The sequence below is a fragment of the Trichosurus vulpecula genome, chromosome 4 (assembly GCF_011100635.1).
Source record: "Trichosurus vulpecula isolate mTriVul1 chromosome 4, mTriVul1.pri, whole genome shotgun sequence".
NCBI classification, from domain to species: domain Eukaryota; kingdom Metazoa; phylum Chordata; class Mammalia; order Diprotodontia; family Phalangeridae; genus Trichosurus; species Trichosurus vulpecula.
The window spans coordinates 370304155-370320030 of record NC_050576.1 but is presented as its reverse complement, the minus strand read 5'-3'; the positions used below and the strand labels follow the sequence as shown (position 1 = coordinate 370320030).

General features: G+C 37.9%; 1 pseudogene; it reads right to left on the bottom strand.

The window, feature by feature from the left end:
- Positions 1–3140: 3140 nt before the first annotated feature.
- On the bottom strand, positions 3141–15594 carry LOC118847273 (annotated as a pseudogene).
- Positions 15595–15876: the final 282 nt, after the last annotated feature.

Below are 15876 nucleotides of genomic sequence, written 5' to 3'. Positions count from 1 at the left end.
ATAAGGAATTAAAATTCCATGAAGAAGCTCGAGAGAAAGTCAAGAATATTGCTACTTTGATTTTAAGGTCTTCATTATTTTGTTATTAACTTCAAATACTACCCCCTAATCTCATATGTAATGCTCAAATTCCATTTTTGATTATCTATATATATCCTACCCTTAAGCTTATAAGTAGTAGAATGACTTTATAGTAAATTAAAAATAATTATATTATAAATTTAATAATAATAATTAAAAATAATCAAATAGGCATCAACAATTAAAGAAACAAAATGAAGAAAAACTCCTTCCCAAATTAGAAAATTTAAGCTACTTATGTTTTGACCAGAGAAAAACTAACAGTTTATATAGCATTTGCTCTGTGGTCCTTTAGGTTTCTTAATGATATTTTTTCTATAGTTAGAGTCAATGTGTCTGTTTTTTGTCTAGTTCTAACACCTTTCTGTCTCACTTTATATGTCTATGTTTAGTATCCATTTCTACATTTATTTGTATTCTTTAGTGTGGTCATTTTTAATAGCACAGTAATATTTCATTATATGAATATATCATAATATATAAGCTATTCCCCAGTCATTCAACATTGAGGTTGTTTCCAGTTCTACTATCTTCCAGTCTTATCACATACTGTTCCTCTTTATGTATTATGTGCTATAGGCAAAGTTAATTATTTTCTTCCAGAGTTCTGGCTCTCTCCATCTGTTTCCATTCCTTTGCTTATTTGATTTCCCCATTCCTGGAATGAACTACCCAATCCTTGTCTGTGGATGTCCTTCCCTCAAATGCGTGTTGATTGATTGATTAATTCCTTCAAGTACTAACTCAGAAGGTGCTTCCTCCAAAATGAATCATTCCCTTAATTTCTACCTTCCAGTCTCCTCCCATTTCTCCCACCCCCAGGAGAGCAATCTCTCCCTCTACACGTTTGTCAAAACTCTTCACATTTGTCTCTGTTTCCCTGAATGGTCAGCACTGGGATCTCTTCTCTCTTCTCCTCCGTCTCCTTTTTGAGTGATTGAGTTGGGATCTGGGAAGGCCGTTGGCAGAGAGAGAAGTTAAAGGGAGAAGACAATCAAGTAGGGTCTTCCTATGAGGAACATTCCCTCCAATGAGTCAGATAGTAATCCATACATACTGCCCACTCTATGCAACTCTTGCCCCAGCCCTTCCATGAGTTTGCCACAGGGGGTCCATTTTATGTGTTGGGAAGCATCCTGAATTTTAATTTTTTCCCCTTTATTATGAACTTAATCGTCAACAAACACATACATGTCAATAAATAAAGGATGAAAAGGAAGGATCATATATGAAATTATGAACTTCTGTTATGTAATTTGTTGTAGAAATATGTACTTTAAATTATCAAGGTAGCAACAAAATTGTCCCCTTCTGAACTTCTTTCTAATTCCTTTTGGGTATTTTAAATGCTTCATTAGTCTTTGCTTTCCCCTTTCCCTTCCCCTTTCCCTTCCTCCTCCTCTTCTTCCTTTTTTTTTTTGCATTTCTATCATTACTACATTAAGTACCCTTCTTTCTCCCTTGCCCCCCCAACAACCCTCCTTCCACCTAACATGGAAGCCTTCCTTTGTAACAAATAAAGATAGTTAGGTAAAACAAATCCACATACTGGCAATATGTGAGAATGTCTTAGTCTGCATTTCTAGGCCATTGTTTCTTTGCCAAGAGGTAGGAAGCGTGCTTTATTCTTAGTCTTCTGAAGTCAAGATTGATTATGGCATTGATCATAGTTCTGAAGTAGAAAGGCCTTCTCTAGCTCTACACTTAATGAAGTCCAGTTGTTCTTCCCAACTTTGAATTCTTTAGCATCATTTCTATTTCCTTGATAAGCATGTATGGGACGGTGATGCTAAAGACAAAAAAAAATGATGACTCTACTGTCTTCAATGGTGAAAAACATTTATTAGAAAAATATTTGCAGATATTTTCCATATGTTATAACATGGCTCTGACTCAGGCTGGTCTACTGGTCCAATATTTGAACCAGAAAATTATAGGTCATACAACAGTTAACAAATGTATGTTTATTTACCCTTAACAGAAAGGATACTCATCAAAGACATAGCACTTAGTTTGGGTAGACACCAGCATCCTGGTATCCAGACTGAAACACATCTGTTGAGTAGAGTGTGGTGATTTGAGCAATTTTAGGACATCTGCCTAATCTTAAGGGTCTGTTTCCGTGTGAGCTGACCTCTTTTATCCCCTTGACCAGGAAATCAGTTAATTTGCCCTGAGACCAGAAAGAAGCTACAGGCCAAGACTTTGTGATTACTTCATTGCCTTTTTTTTCATTGCCTTTAAAAAGAAAAAAAAAGAAATAGCTTAACTTACATGGAGTGTGGGAGAGGTAGAGGTGGGGGTAGGGGAGGCAAGGATTGTATTTCATAGTATCTTTCATCTTTTTATTGTCTTCCAGTTTCATCCTTAAATGTCTGGCATGACTTTACAAAAGTCTTTAAAATGATTTTCTACTTCAGTGCTTCTTGCTGTTTTAGAGGCAATATTGTTTATATCTTGCACCATTCTTAAGATTTTAGTTCATATTCTAAATTAGTACTGCCTAGACTACCATATCTATCTCTTTGGAAAATAAGTCAAGTATTTGCTAAGACAATTTTCAGGATCTTTTAGCCTCCTCATTATAGCAATCAATTAACATGGGTTAAATTTCTATATGAAATGACTACAGTTGTCGTCAATGTCTTTTCCTCTACCAAGTTTTCATTTTTTTGGTATCACGAGTTTTTTATAGTAGGTCAGATTGGAATTGTCTTAATTGAATGCCATATCTTTTTCTCATTTTTCTAAGTTTTTAAAAAAACTAATTTTTATCGTTGTTCTACCGAGTCAGTGATATATGTGGAGTCAACTGATTCAGAAATGACTCCCATATCACAATAAGCTATTGTAAATATAATTGATTTCATTGTTTGTATATCATTTGGTATTCACCATGTCTAATATCTTATAATTTGTTTTCTCAAAGTATTCATGATGCCTAGGTGTAAGCTTTTTATGTAGTCTGCGAGTCTTTTACCACTTTACTTTCTGCTTACAATATTTATTTACTTATGATATTTTAAAGGTCTATTTTTTTGGGGGGGGCATTCCCATGTTTATTGGAAAGAAGGCAAAAGTAAATATTGAACAGCTCCTCTTGGTGTTTTGAAGTTCATCCCAACTGTAGGCTGGGTAACTTGCAGGTTGGACAAACTGCCAAAGTCCAGGAGTTTCAACATTTCTTTGGTGTCAAAGTCCACTTCAACTATTTCCTGATCCAAAGCAGAGACCTCAGGAACATAGTTATCCCTCCTTTCTCTTTCTTCTTTCTGAAGTTTGATGCAGATACATCTTGCAGGACCTCTCTGGATCCACTTAAACAGATGAGTAACAAATCCCGCTATCTTGTTGCGGAGCTAGGGATGTATACTCTTTCCAAAGACCAGCCTAGCTAAATATAGAGAAGATTATTACCAATAGGCTGATTATTTGGTAATGAATTATTTGTCTGTTGCAAATTAACTGGGGATGACGGCGATCTCCTAGCATATGCCCTGGTTGGTGTGGAAGTCATTGCCCAGGCAGGTGGACTTTTCGATGATGACTTGCACCATTTTCTTCACGGTCTTGGTCCAAACTTGACCTATGTTGGCTCTGGAGTGTGAAGGGATGAAGGCCTATTTTCCAACATATTTTTGCTACCTTACCCAGTCTCACTTTTGCATTGAAGTTACTGTGTATCAAACTATACACTGGTTTAATTTGAGTGGTTTTACCAAGTTCTTTTTCATCCTACACAACAATAAACTGCAATTATTTTCATGGTTGTTTCTTTACAGATACTAAGCTCTGCAGTATAAAATGACAAGATGCCCCAAGAAATGGTGTTTGTTGTTGCTTCTATACATAAATAAAACCAACTCTGTCAGTATTTTTATTTACCTCTCTAAGGAGAACCTCTGAGCCTTCCTTCCATTGGGTATGACTTCTTTCTGACTTCTGTTTCTTTTATAGTGAAAATATCAATATTAATATAATTCAGTTCCTCCATTAATAAGTATATCTATTTGGTCATGAGACCAGGATCTCACATTTAAAGTAGTAACCTCTAAGTTGACGTTTATAGAGGACATAAAACCTAAGTGGTTCTTACCAGCCCTGTAGAATGATGACTAGTCTTTGTTTAGTAGGTCAAGTGACTCAGAATTTATTAAAACAGCTGGGAAACAATCACACTTTTCAAAGAATGTCTCTATGGTGGGCCAAAGTGCTATAATTTTTAATGAGCATAATTAAGAGAACAGGTAAATATCACAGTGTTCATGGGCAATATCTTCCTAAGCATAGAAAAAATGGGACAATGTATATTCACTATAGAAAAATGTAGTTGCTGAAACAAGGGAGAAAACAGGTTTATATGCTCTTTCACTTCAAGTCCAATGGAGAATAGTTTACCAAAATGGAGACGTTTAAGCTAATCTGGATTCAGAGCCACAGAGGATTGAAAGCCATTTTGTATTTTTCTTTGTTTCATAGTTTGCAACAGCCAAATAATTCATTACCAAGTAATTAGCCTATTGATAATAATCTCTATATTTAGCTAGGTTGGTTTTTCTGTGGCTGGGACGAGCCTATAAGCCTTCTCAGTATATTCAGAATTTGTGCTCTAGTGCATAAACTTCAAAAACCTGGAGTAACCTAGACACATCATAAGAAATCAGAGTTGGGGCAGCTAGGTGGCACAGTGAGTAGAGCACCAGCCCTGGAGTCAGGAGGACCTGAGTTCAAATCGGACACTTGACACATTTACTAGCTGTGTGACCTTGGACAAGTCACTTAACCCCAATTGCCCTGCCCCCCCCCAAAAAAAAACTAAAAAAAAAAAGAAAGAAATCAGAGTTGGATTTGTAGAGATTCATTCCATGTCTGTTAAACCGAATCACTATATAAATGTGTCATTACTAACAACAATAATAAATTCATTCTATCTCAAACTATTACTTATCTTTGTTTGACTTATATTTTCAAAGCAGGGTGCTGAGATTCTTTAGAGAAATTAAATTTTATGTTTTTCTTCCTACAAAATTGAAGTTTTCCTTTATACATTTAGTTGACATTAGTAAGTACTTAAATATTCCAAATTAATATGTTCTCATTTTTATTGGTACTTTTAGCTAAGAGATAATTTCCTTGTTCATCTCTTTTACTACCTTCTGATCTGAACTTGAATTTATCAAATACCATAAATGCAACTTCAGATTTTTTTACTAGATATAGCATGATCAGTTTCATTCCATCTTTTCACCATAACTTTCTGAGACTCATTTTGCATTTTATGTGTATCCTGTACAAAACATATTATTGACTTTAGTTTGTTAATCCATTCTACAACTATTTTTTCTTCTCAACGGGACATTTAATCCACTTATGTTCAATGTCACAAGTATTGAACTTGACTGACCTTCTGCTTCATTAAATTATTGACTTTTGCAAAAAGGAATGCAGATTCTTACTTTACTATTTCTATTCTTAAGCCAAACTAAACAGAAGAGCATCAAATAAAATTCCCATATTTTTTGCTCCATATCTATGTTTACAATTTATCCCTCCCCTTCTCTCTTTGGCAAAGATAGAGGCTTCTCCTGGGGATAGTCACCACTTCCTACTCTTTTTCATTATTTCTACATTTTTTCTTACTCCTTCCTTCCCCCCACTCTCTCTCTCTCTCTCTCTCTCTCTCTCTCTCTCTCTCTCTCTCTCGACAAGTTATACTACTGAGAGTCAGCATGGTCTCATAAAGCATGCTGGACTTTGAGTCAGAGGAAATCTGGGTTCAAATCACGTCACTGTTATTTATTAACTGTGATCCTCCTTGTCTCTGTGTCTCAGTTTTCTCTTCTTTAAAACTAGAATAAAAATACCTTTAATGCTTACCTCACAAGCCAGTTTTAAGGAAGGAATGCGATAATGTCTATAAAACACTTTGCTAATCTAATGTAATTTAAAACTCCCAGCTATCATAATTATCAATTAGTAATTTAAAAAAAATATGGCATTTAAAAAAATTAACCTCCAGTGGTTCTTCCCATAAGGCAACATTTAGTTAATCACAATTAAAAAGTATCTATTATTCCAATTCTAATAGTAGTTAGCATTGCCACCCCCAAGGGGACACTGCCCAATTCTTTGTCAATAAGGGACCCCTCTGCTCAAGACCTTTGCATGTAGTCCAACTGACTTTGGTCTTGGTGGGGTTGTTGCTGCTGTTTAGTTGTTTTCAGTTGTGTCAGACTCTTCTTAACCCTATTTGGGATTTTCTTGGCAAAGGTGCTGGAGTGGTTTGCCATTTCCTTTTCCACTTTATTTTATAGATGAGGAAACTGAGGCAAATAGGGCTAAGTGACTTGCCCAGGGTCACATGGCTAGTAAGTGCCTGAAGCCAGATTTGAACTCATGAACATGAGATGAATCTTCCTGACTCCAGGCCCAGCACTCTGTCTACTGCATCACCTAGCTGCCTTTCTCTTGGTGAGCCTTTCCTCTAATTGGCATTTAAGGCAATTTCCTCATACTATTCAGTTCATTAACCTTGACCTCAATGCCAATTTATTTACACAGAATATCTGGTTTTATATTTAAGGTCTCCCCCAAAAAAGGAATAGAAAAATACTCAATCTACAATGCAAATCAGGCATGGAGAGGGGTATTTATTTCTTACAATAAAAGAAACGCTAAAGGTAGATGGAAGCAGACTATTTGCTCTCTCTCTCTCTTTTGTTTTGTTTCTTCTTTCTCATAGTTCATCCCATTGGTTCTAATTCTTCTTTGCAACATGATTAATGTGAAAATATGTTTAATGTGAACATATGTGTAGAGCCTATATGGGATTCCATGCCATCTTGGGGAGGGGGGAAGGGTGAAAAAGGAAAGGAGGGAGGGGAGAAAATTTGGAACTCAGAAGCTGGTGGAACTGAATGTTGCAAACTAAAAATAAATTTATTTCAGAAAAAAGAAATGCTAAACAGTACACTCACAAGTGTGTATTTGACAGAATCAAACTTAAACAAGGGAGACAGCTAGGTGGTTCAGTGGATAGAGCTCTGGGCCTGGAGTCAGGAAGATCAGAGTTCAAATCTGGTCTCAGATACTTACCAGCTGTGTGACTCTGGACAAGTCACTTAACCTCTGTTTGTCTTAATCCACCAGGGAAGAAAACAGCAAACCACTCCAGCCTCTTTGCAAGACAAGCCCGTGGACAACAGGGTCATGAAGTCGGATATGACTGAACAACAGCAGAACTTAAACAAATGGCAGTAATAACTTGAATACTTTAACTTCTAAACTAAAGGCATTTTGTGGGATTGCCAAGTAGGTATTTTATATTTCACCATGGCTCTGTTTCCCTCACAGCCATTATCTTCTGGCATGCCAGGCCAGGGCTTGGGTTTCACCTTTTTGTTGGTGGTTTTCTACTCCTGGGGCATCCTCCTCTTGTTATCAATCTGCTCTGATCAAAGGACCCCTGCACTCCTCATTCTCACAAAGTGGGCCCAGACATGTCTATCTCATGATTGATATTTATAATAATAGGAATGGAGTGAGTAGTCTGTGGTCTATTTCAGTTACTCCACAACGTAACAAGATAAATGAGTCGCTATGGTGGGATATAGTCCACTCTCACAATAGGTAGTACTTGGGCACTTCACACTTACCTAGATGTGTTAGGCACACTCTTTCTCTGGGTTTGACTTAGTCCTCTAGTCTGCTCTCATACAAGCAAATCTCAGTTCCCAGAGACAGATTACTATCACATGGTTATATTAAAACTCTCAGGATCCTAGGGGTAACCCTTTTAAGGGAAAATACATTTTCTCTATTCACTACTCTTGTTCTTCATTCCCCTTTCAATGTTTCCTATCTATATAACCAACTACTGGGGCAGTTAGGTAGTGCAGGGGATAGAGCCCTGGGCCTGGAATCACGAGTTCAAATCTAGCCTCAGACACTTACTAGCTGTGTGACCCTGGGCAAGTAACTTGACCTTCTTTGCCTCAGTTTCCTCATCTGTATAATGAGTGGAAAATGGCAAACCACTCCAGCATCTTTGTCAAAAAAAACCCCTCAAATGGGGTCACAAAGAGCTAGACATGACTGAACAACAAGCACTCACAATAAGGACACTTTTGGCTATTAAACACAATCATTTACTTGGCAAAGCAAAAGAAGTACTATTAGGAGTACTAATCTATTAAATAAATACATAAATATATCACTATACATATATAATAAACCTGAAACACACTATCCCACCAGCACACTCAATAGCTTAAGTAAAGAATTGGCACACACTTATGGAAGCCTGTCATGGTTACATGAAGGAGGAAAACTTAAGTGCTTTAAGGCACTCACAACTCTAGATTACGGGCTTCAATGTTCCTTTTTTATTCAGCAACACAAAATTGCTTCTCTGCCCACTCCTAGACTATTCATCTTCACCTCTCTTCAGTTAGAGAAATTCTCTTCTCTACTCAAACACAACCTTTATAAATTCTTTCAATTAACCTTCACCCTTAAATGTTTAGAAAATGTTAGCTTTTATTGTGAATGGAAGTTCTATTTCATCTAGAGAACTGCAAAGCTCATCAAACTGTCTCAGGGGTAATATAGACCATCCCAGACAGTTATTCACTCACCTGGATGCTGTGCTATCCAACCAGAATGGAGCTCACCTCAACACAGGTTCTATCCCCAGGATATCAAAGCAGATGCAAAATCCTCTGCACTTCCTTCTCAAGCCAGAGGTGTCACCAGAGAGCAACAAGTCCTAACGTAAAGCCTTTTTAGCTTTCTCCAATAGCTGTTAGTGGGTCTCTAGGCCAATAATATCAGTTCTGTCTGACCAATCTGGAATCATTGAGCCAAAAAGCCTTTTCTCATGTTTTTTTCTGCCCCGGCTCTGACTGAGCAACTTTTCAAACATTACTTCTTTAATCTGCTCTCAATCACAGGGGCAGGCATGGGGGAAGTGGGGATGGGGGGGAGGGAGGAGGGTTTCTCTCTTAGTCATTGCCGGCAAGATTCTTGCCAGAGTCCTCCTTAATGGGCTTGATCCTTGACCTGGAAGATGGTCATCAACCCGAGAGCCAGTGTGGCTTCAGGAATGGCAAAAGAATGGTAGAAATGGCGTTTACCATCTGACAACTCCAGGAGAGATACCTGGAGCAGAACAGAAGTCAGTAAACAACATTTGCTGTTGATCTGACCAAGGCCTTTTATACTGTCAGCTGCGAGGGCTTGTGGAAAATTATGGCAAAATTTGCCTGCCCAGTGAAATTTATCAATATTGTATGTTAGACAGCATGCTTGCATGGGTCCAGTCACCAATAGGGTAAGGCAGGGCTGCGTGCTTGCTTCCATGCTTTTTAGCATGATGTTTTCAGCAATGGTTTTAGATGCCTTCAAGGTGGATGAAAATGGCGTCAAGGTCAGCTGCACATTGATTGTAAATTATTTAACCTGAAAAATTTACAAGCCAAGACTATAGTTGGACAGAGAGTTGGTACATGACTTTTTGTTCACAGATGATTGTGTACTCGATACCTCTCTAAGGCTGAGATGCAACAAAGCTGTAACAACAAGGCTGCTTGCTGCTACTGTGGCTGTGTAAGGCCAATAACACCAGCACACAGGAGGGCTGCTAGCACAGATTCTTTGATTTGCTTTTCTAAGGAAAGTAACTTTAACAGGTTTATAATCTCACTTTAATCAAAATACATGTATCATTCACTTCATCCAGGGGAAAACTTCAGCACCCTGAACTTCAGAGAAAACGCAAACAGAAGTTACAAGCAGAAATTATATAAACAGAGCAAAATAACACAAATCAGCAGACAGGCTTCTAGCTCTCTGTCCAAGACATTACATGCATAATTACTCTGGTAACTCTCTGGAGATAAGCACCCACATGTGAGTTTTTCAAAGCCAGGGGGGCTCCTTAATGGCTACCCAGAGTCTCCACATCAACACTGTTCCAATGAGTGAGCCCCACACAAAATGCTAACCTCAGAGTATATATACCCTTTTTCAGGGTCAGAGAGCTTCACACCTCTTGAGTGTTTCACAGCTCTAGTGGCAAAAGGGTGTGGGCCTTCCTACAAACAAAGGCAAGACTCAATCAAAGGCACTTAATCAGCCTTAGAGTTGAGAAGCACTCCAAAACAAAACAAAAGACAACAAAAAGTTCCATTTTGCCCTTACAAAAGTATGAATTGATTCTCTGCTGCTTGTTCTGATTTTGGCCTAACAATTAACAACAAGAAAACAGAGGTTCTCTACTAGCCAGCAGTACACCATCCATACATGGAACCATCGGAATTGATTGAGACGTGGGAGACACTGGCACACCAGTATGGTGTGCTGCATCAAAGAAGGTGCTGTGCAAAGCAGAATTGCAGCAGCTCAAAAGAAATGTGAGATGTGCAAATTTAGAGATATCTCCATTGGAAATGTCGATATGAACTATTTGTGCCCAACCTGCAGCAGAACCTGGGTAGAGCCTCTTGAGCTTGGACCGTTTGATCAGCTACAGTCAGATACACCCTACTTTTACCCCAGCATAGAGGTGTCATTTTGGACCTCACTGAGAGTGAAAGACAACCAACCAATCTGCTCTCATATTTACTCCCCTTCCCCTACTACTGCTATCTTCTCTCACTCACTTTTCATGTTAGTTCAATGGAAACATGGGATCCAAATCCAGTTCCTTTGACTCTGAATCTATTATTCTTTCTAGTGGACCATGCTGTAAGAATCTCAAGAAAATTTTGCTTCTTTTCAGAGTTTCTCTTGGCTTCCCACACTTTTCTTAGAAGCGGAATTGGGACATAAGGAACCTGGTTACCTGGTAAGCTTTCACTCTGCCATCTTTCTGGAAATTTTCTTGTTATCATTTATCCAGCTGTTCTCATGCAAACGGATAAGGGAGTGGAGATTATCTTTACTCTAATATATGCTCAGCTTGAAAATATATCTAAATCAACACAAAGACTTTTTGATGATTATCGTTAGAGTTTGATTGTGGATTCAATAATTAACCATCAGATTCTCAGTTCCCTAGAACTCCATCAACTTCAGTCTTGAAGATTTTTTATTTTTATGGAGGGTTTTCCAAAATGTCAAGTATGGGTTCTACTCTCTGGTGTCTTTGAATGAAAGTAAAATGTTCTCTTAAGTTCTACTAATTTATAGTCATATTCTGAAATTATCATCTCATTCATCTTTATCCTCAGTTGCTTTAGATGTGAAGAATGGTTGAAACCTTAATTTCAGATATTCCTATAGCATATTTAAAGGTCCCACCACCTGTTCTAAATTTTGGTGAGCTTAGCACAGTGTAGAGGAGTTAAAAATTAATAAATACTACTTGTTAATGGATTGACTGGTCATGGACCCAGAGAAGATCAACAGTTGAGGCTGTATACTTAAAAGAAGAAGAATATTAATCAGCTCTTTTGCCCTATCCCCTCCCAATATAGCAGCACATCTGCTGAAACAAAGAGAAAACATCAAGTGCCTGTTATTGTGATCCTTTTGCCCACGAATCCTAAAAAAATAAATACCCCCCTCCCCGAATCCTACTAGTTGTTCAGACTGTTTTCAAACTCCTAGACACAATTTCATAGGTTCTTAGATTTAGAACTGGAAGGAAACTTAGAAATCATCTAATCTAATCTTACCTTGTAGGCAGAGGAACTGAGGCCCCCCCAAATCAAGTGACTACCCTCTCTCCCCCCCAAATCACATGAATGGGAACAATGAGTCAGAGAAATGAGAAGTTCCCAAAATGTCCTCCTGCTCTTTGTATCAGGAGGGAGCCTCTAACACTAGGGTTACTAACCATGTGCAAACACACAGTCAGCTCATACTTTCCTCACCACTGTCACCAAAGCAAAGCCTCTGGTCGGTTTCCACAATAAGCCTCTCTCTCTGTCTTCCTTTCAAGCCCGCCTTTTGTAGCCATTTTCACCTGACTTCATATATACGAAAATTGAGGAGCCAGGTATGGGTGTACCCAGATTGAGTTTCCTAAGTCTCCACCCCACTGTGGGGTGGTTCAGAATCCTGGATTGACAACATCATCATCATCAACTAGCAATTATATAGCTCTCTAAGGTTTGGCAAAATGCTTTACAAATATTAATATATTTTATCCTCACAAAAGCCCTGGGAGGTAGGTGCTATGGCTAATGAGTGTTTAAGGCTGGATTTGAACTCAGGTCCAGCTCTCTATCCATTGAACCAACTAGTTGTTTCTATTTGTTGTTCAGTTATTTCAGTCATGCCTAACTCTTTGTGATCCCATTTGGGGTTCTATCGGCAAAGATACTGGAATGGTTTACCATTTCCTTCTCCAGCTCCTTTTACAGATGAAGAAACTGAGGCAACCAAGGTGAAGTGACTTGCCCAGAATCACACAACTAGTAAGTGTCTGAGGCCCCATTTGAATTCAGGAAGATGTGTCTTCCTGACTCCAGATCAGACACTCTATGTACTGTATCACTTAGCTGCCTCTATACATTATCCAGTTTGTACCTCTTGATCTCCCTCGTAGATATAGATACAGATACAGATACAGATACAGATACAGATACAGATACAGATATAGATATAGACATGGACATAGATATAGATATAGATAGATAAATAGATATAGATATATCATAGACAAAGAAAGGGAAAGAGAGGGGTGAAACATGGAAGTAAGAACCGTTAATTGGCTGATTTTAATTTGGTAGAGGGGAGTGAATTAGGGGTGGGTAAAGAGAAATGTTATGTCTACTGGCTAAACAAGTAGATTTGTAGTATCCATGGATTTTAATGAGCCATTAAGATGATATTATAAAGCAAACTCTTTATTGTACAACCATAAGTAATACAAGGTGTTATCTTAGTCTTTTAGGCTAAATCAAGGAGACATCATCTTGCTCTAGAGACTCTCATGCTTTTCTTCAGACCACTGTTCAAGAGCATTATAGATAATGTCTAAAAGTCACAAGAATTACATTTTAATTAAAATTCCCAGCTGTATTTATAAAGACTGACTGACAATACAGTTTTAAGTCTGCAGGAGGGTAGCTTATGCAGTACATTAATTACATTCCTAGGGAAGGCTTATTGATAGATAGGGAGTGAAAAGGAGAATATACCAAAAAGACTGTGATATAAAAACAAAAGATATCAATCAAACCTCCCTCCCCCCACCCCCCCCCACAAAGAACAAAAACAAAAAAAACCTTCTCATCGTTCTTTCCTTTTGTCTATCCATTATAAGGGAGATAGAGAAGGATGAGAAACGTCCTACTCAGCAAGGTCCTCATTCCCCCTCAAAATTGAAGAAAGTCTAAGAGAAGAGGAAAAAGACCTCCTGTAGTTGCAACCTACCAAATTTACATTTACAATCTGTTTTGAGCAAGAGCTTCCTGCAAGAGAACTATCTGCACATGTTGAGAGACAGACCACTGGTATTAGTAAGAAACCAAATTAGGCTTCTGGCAAAACTCCACCAATCAGCCTTTGTTTCCATCAAGATAACTATTCCCGGATGTTTGCTTGGAATGTTGAGTTTCTTTTTTTTTTAAACACACATTATTCTGTCACTATTGAAACATTTTAAAGATTTAATAATAGAAAACTGATGCTGCTCTTTTTAAATGCTGGCTTTTAAGTGCAGTCTTTCTCATTGTGACCTTTCTGTGAAATAATTGACCTTAACTTTTATTATATGCTGACTTTGAAATCCATTTGCATTATTCAACTTGGACTAATTTGTCTTCCAGATGCCTCAGCCTAGATTCAGGGACTTTGCTTACAGAATCTTGACTATTCATTCACCAGGAGGAAAGGCATCTTACTTCTGGCTTCTTAGTTTTTATTTTCAGGCTAATTACAAATTTTACTTTCTCAGAACACTGACCACTCACCATCATCTTTCAAGTGCCTTAAATGGTTTTTGCATAAGAGCTTTTTTGAAAAGTTGGCCAATGTTCATTCCAATATTCTTTAGAAAAGAATCATTCTATAAACTTCCAGCAGAGATGTTGCAGAATCCGAGATTTAGAGGGTCATTTGTAAGAGAAAAATAATGTGGAGAGATTTTCTATCTTGCACTAATTGGCATATTGTTAAATCTACAACACTGCCTCTCCATATCCTTTTTCCTTCTTGCAATTCTCCCATAGTCTGGCTCTGGAATCACTTGTTTGTTTATTTATTTTTCATTTTAATAACATTTTATTTTTTCCAATAACATTTTAAAAACAATTGTCAACATTCATTTTTTAAAAATTGAGTTCGAAATTCTCTCCCTCCCTTCTTCCCCTCCTCCCTCCCTGAGAAGGCAAGCAATTTTATCTAGGTTATACATGTGCAGTCATGCAAAGCATATTTCCATATTAGTCATGTTGTGAAAGAAAACAGACCAAAATCCCACAAAAAATAAAGTAAAAAATAGTATGCTTCAGTTCTTTCTCTGGGGATGAATAGCGTATCTCATCATAAATCTTTCAGAATTGTCTTGGAGCTTTGTATTGCTGAGAATACAAGAATATACAATTGATCATTGTTACAATATTGCTATTACTGTATACAATGTTCTCCTGGTTCTGCTGATTTTACTTTGCATCAGTCCGTGTAGGTCTTTTCAGGAATAAGTTGTTACTTTTCATGGGCTCACTATGAAGCGTTCTGGGTAATAAATTATCTAAATCACAGCTAACTGTCTCCCTGACCCCCCGTGCAATACTCTAGCCAGACATGCATGCCACAAATCCAAAAGCAAAGCATTTAATTAAGACATAAAATAACATAACAAAGGGAGAAAAAAATTGAATGGTTGAGTAAAGCTCAGCTCTAACCCTCTCAACTCCTCCTAAAATCCTTACCACTTTCTAAAATAATGGATGGAGGCAAAAATTTCCGGGGGAAAGCTGATTCAGGGGAAGGTAAACTATATTTCTTGCATATGCATGGATGAAGTTAGAGGTCAGTCTTCACCTTCTTTTAGCATGCTCTTTATATCCAACAGAGGGATTCCTATAGCTCATGGGACTAGATTTGCCTCAACTTTGATTCTGGGATGCTAGGAGTTAGCCTCATGGGTTCCTATTCTCTGTAGTGTCTAAGGCCCAAATGTGCCAAGAAGACAATATTTTATGACATCAGAGGACTCCAGTTCAGCCTTCTATCCTTGGCAGGTTCTTAGAAAGATATTCATTAGGTTCTCTGTTTCCTACTTATATTTCCAGCCTTATTTCTCATTCCCTTTCATGTACTCTATAGCCTAGCTGTGCTGGACAACTAGCTGTTCCTCAGACTCAACACTCCATCTCTCATATTCATACACTTCACACAAGCCATCACCTATCTGGAAAGCATTCCCTCCTCATCTCAGCCTTTCTGCAAGGTTTAGCTCAGGTACAATATCCTCCGCAAAGGTTTCTATGATCTCTTCAGTTGTTAGTGACGTCTTCCTTCTCAGATTACCTTGGATTATGCTTACCCGACTGTGTGCATGCTGTATCTCCCCACATTGAGTCTAAGTTCCGTGAGTGTATTGATCACGTTTTTCCCCCTCTTGTAGCTATATCATCTACCACTGTGCCCTGCAAACAGTAGGTGCATAAATGATAGAATTAAATTGAAATGAGCAAAAGAAATCCCTTTTGGGGGACATTATGGTTGTTTCACCCTCATGATGTCATTTTGGTCCTCTTCCAAACAACAACAACAGGAATAGTTGCATTAATGTATCCCAAGATCAAACTTTATCCTTTTTTTGTCTACCACATCATACTG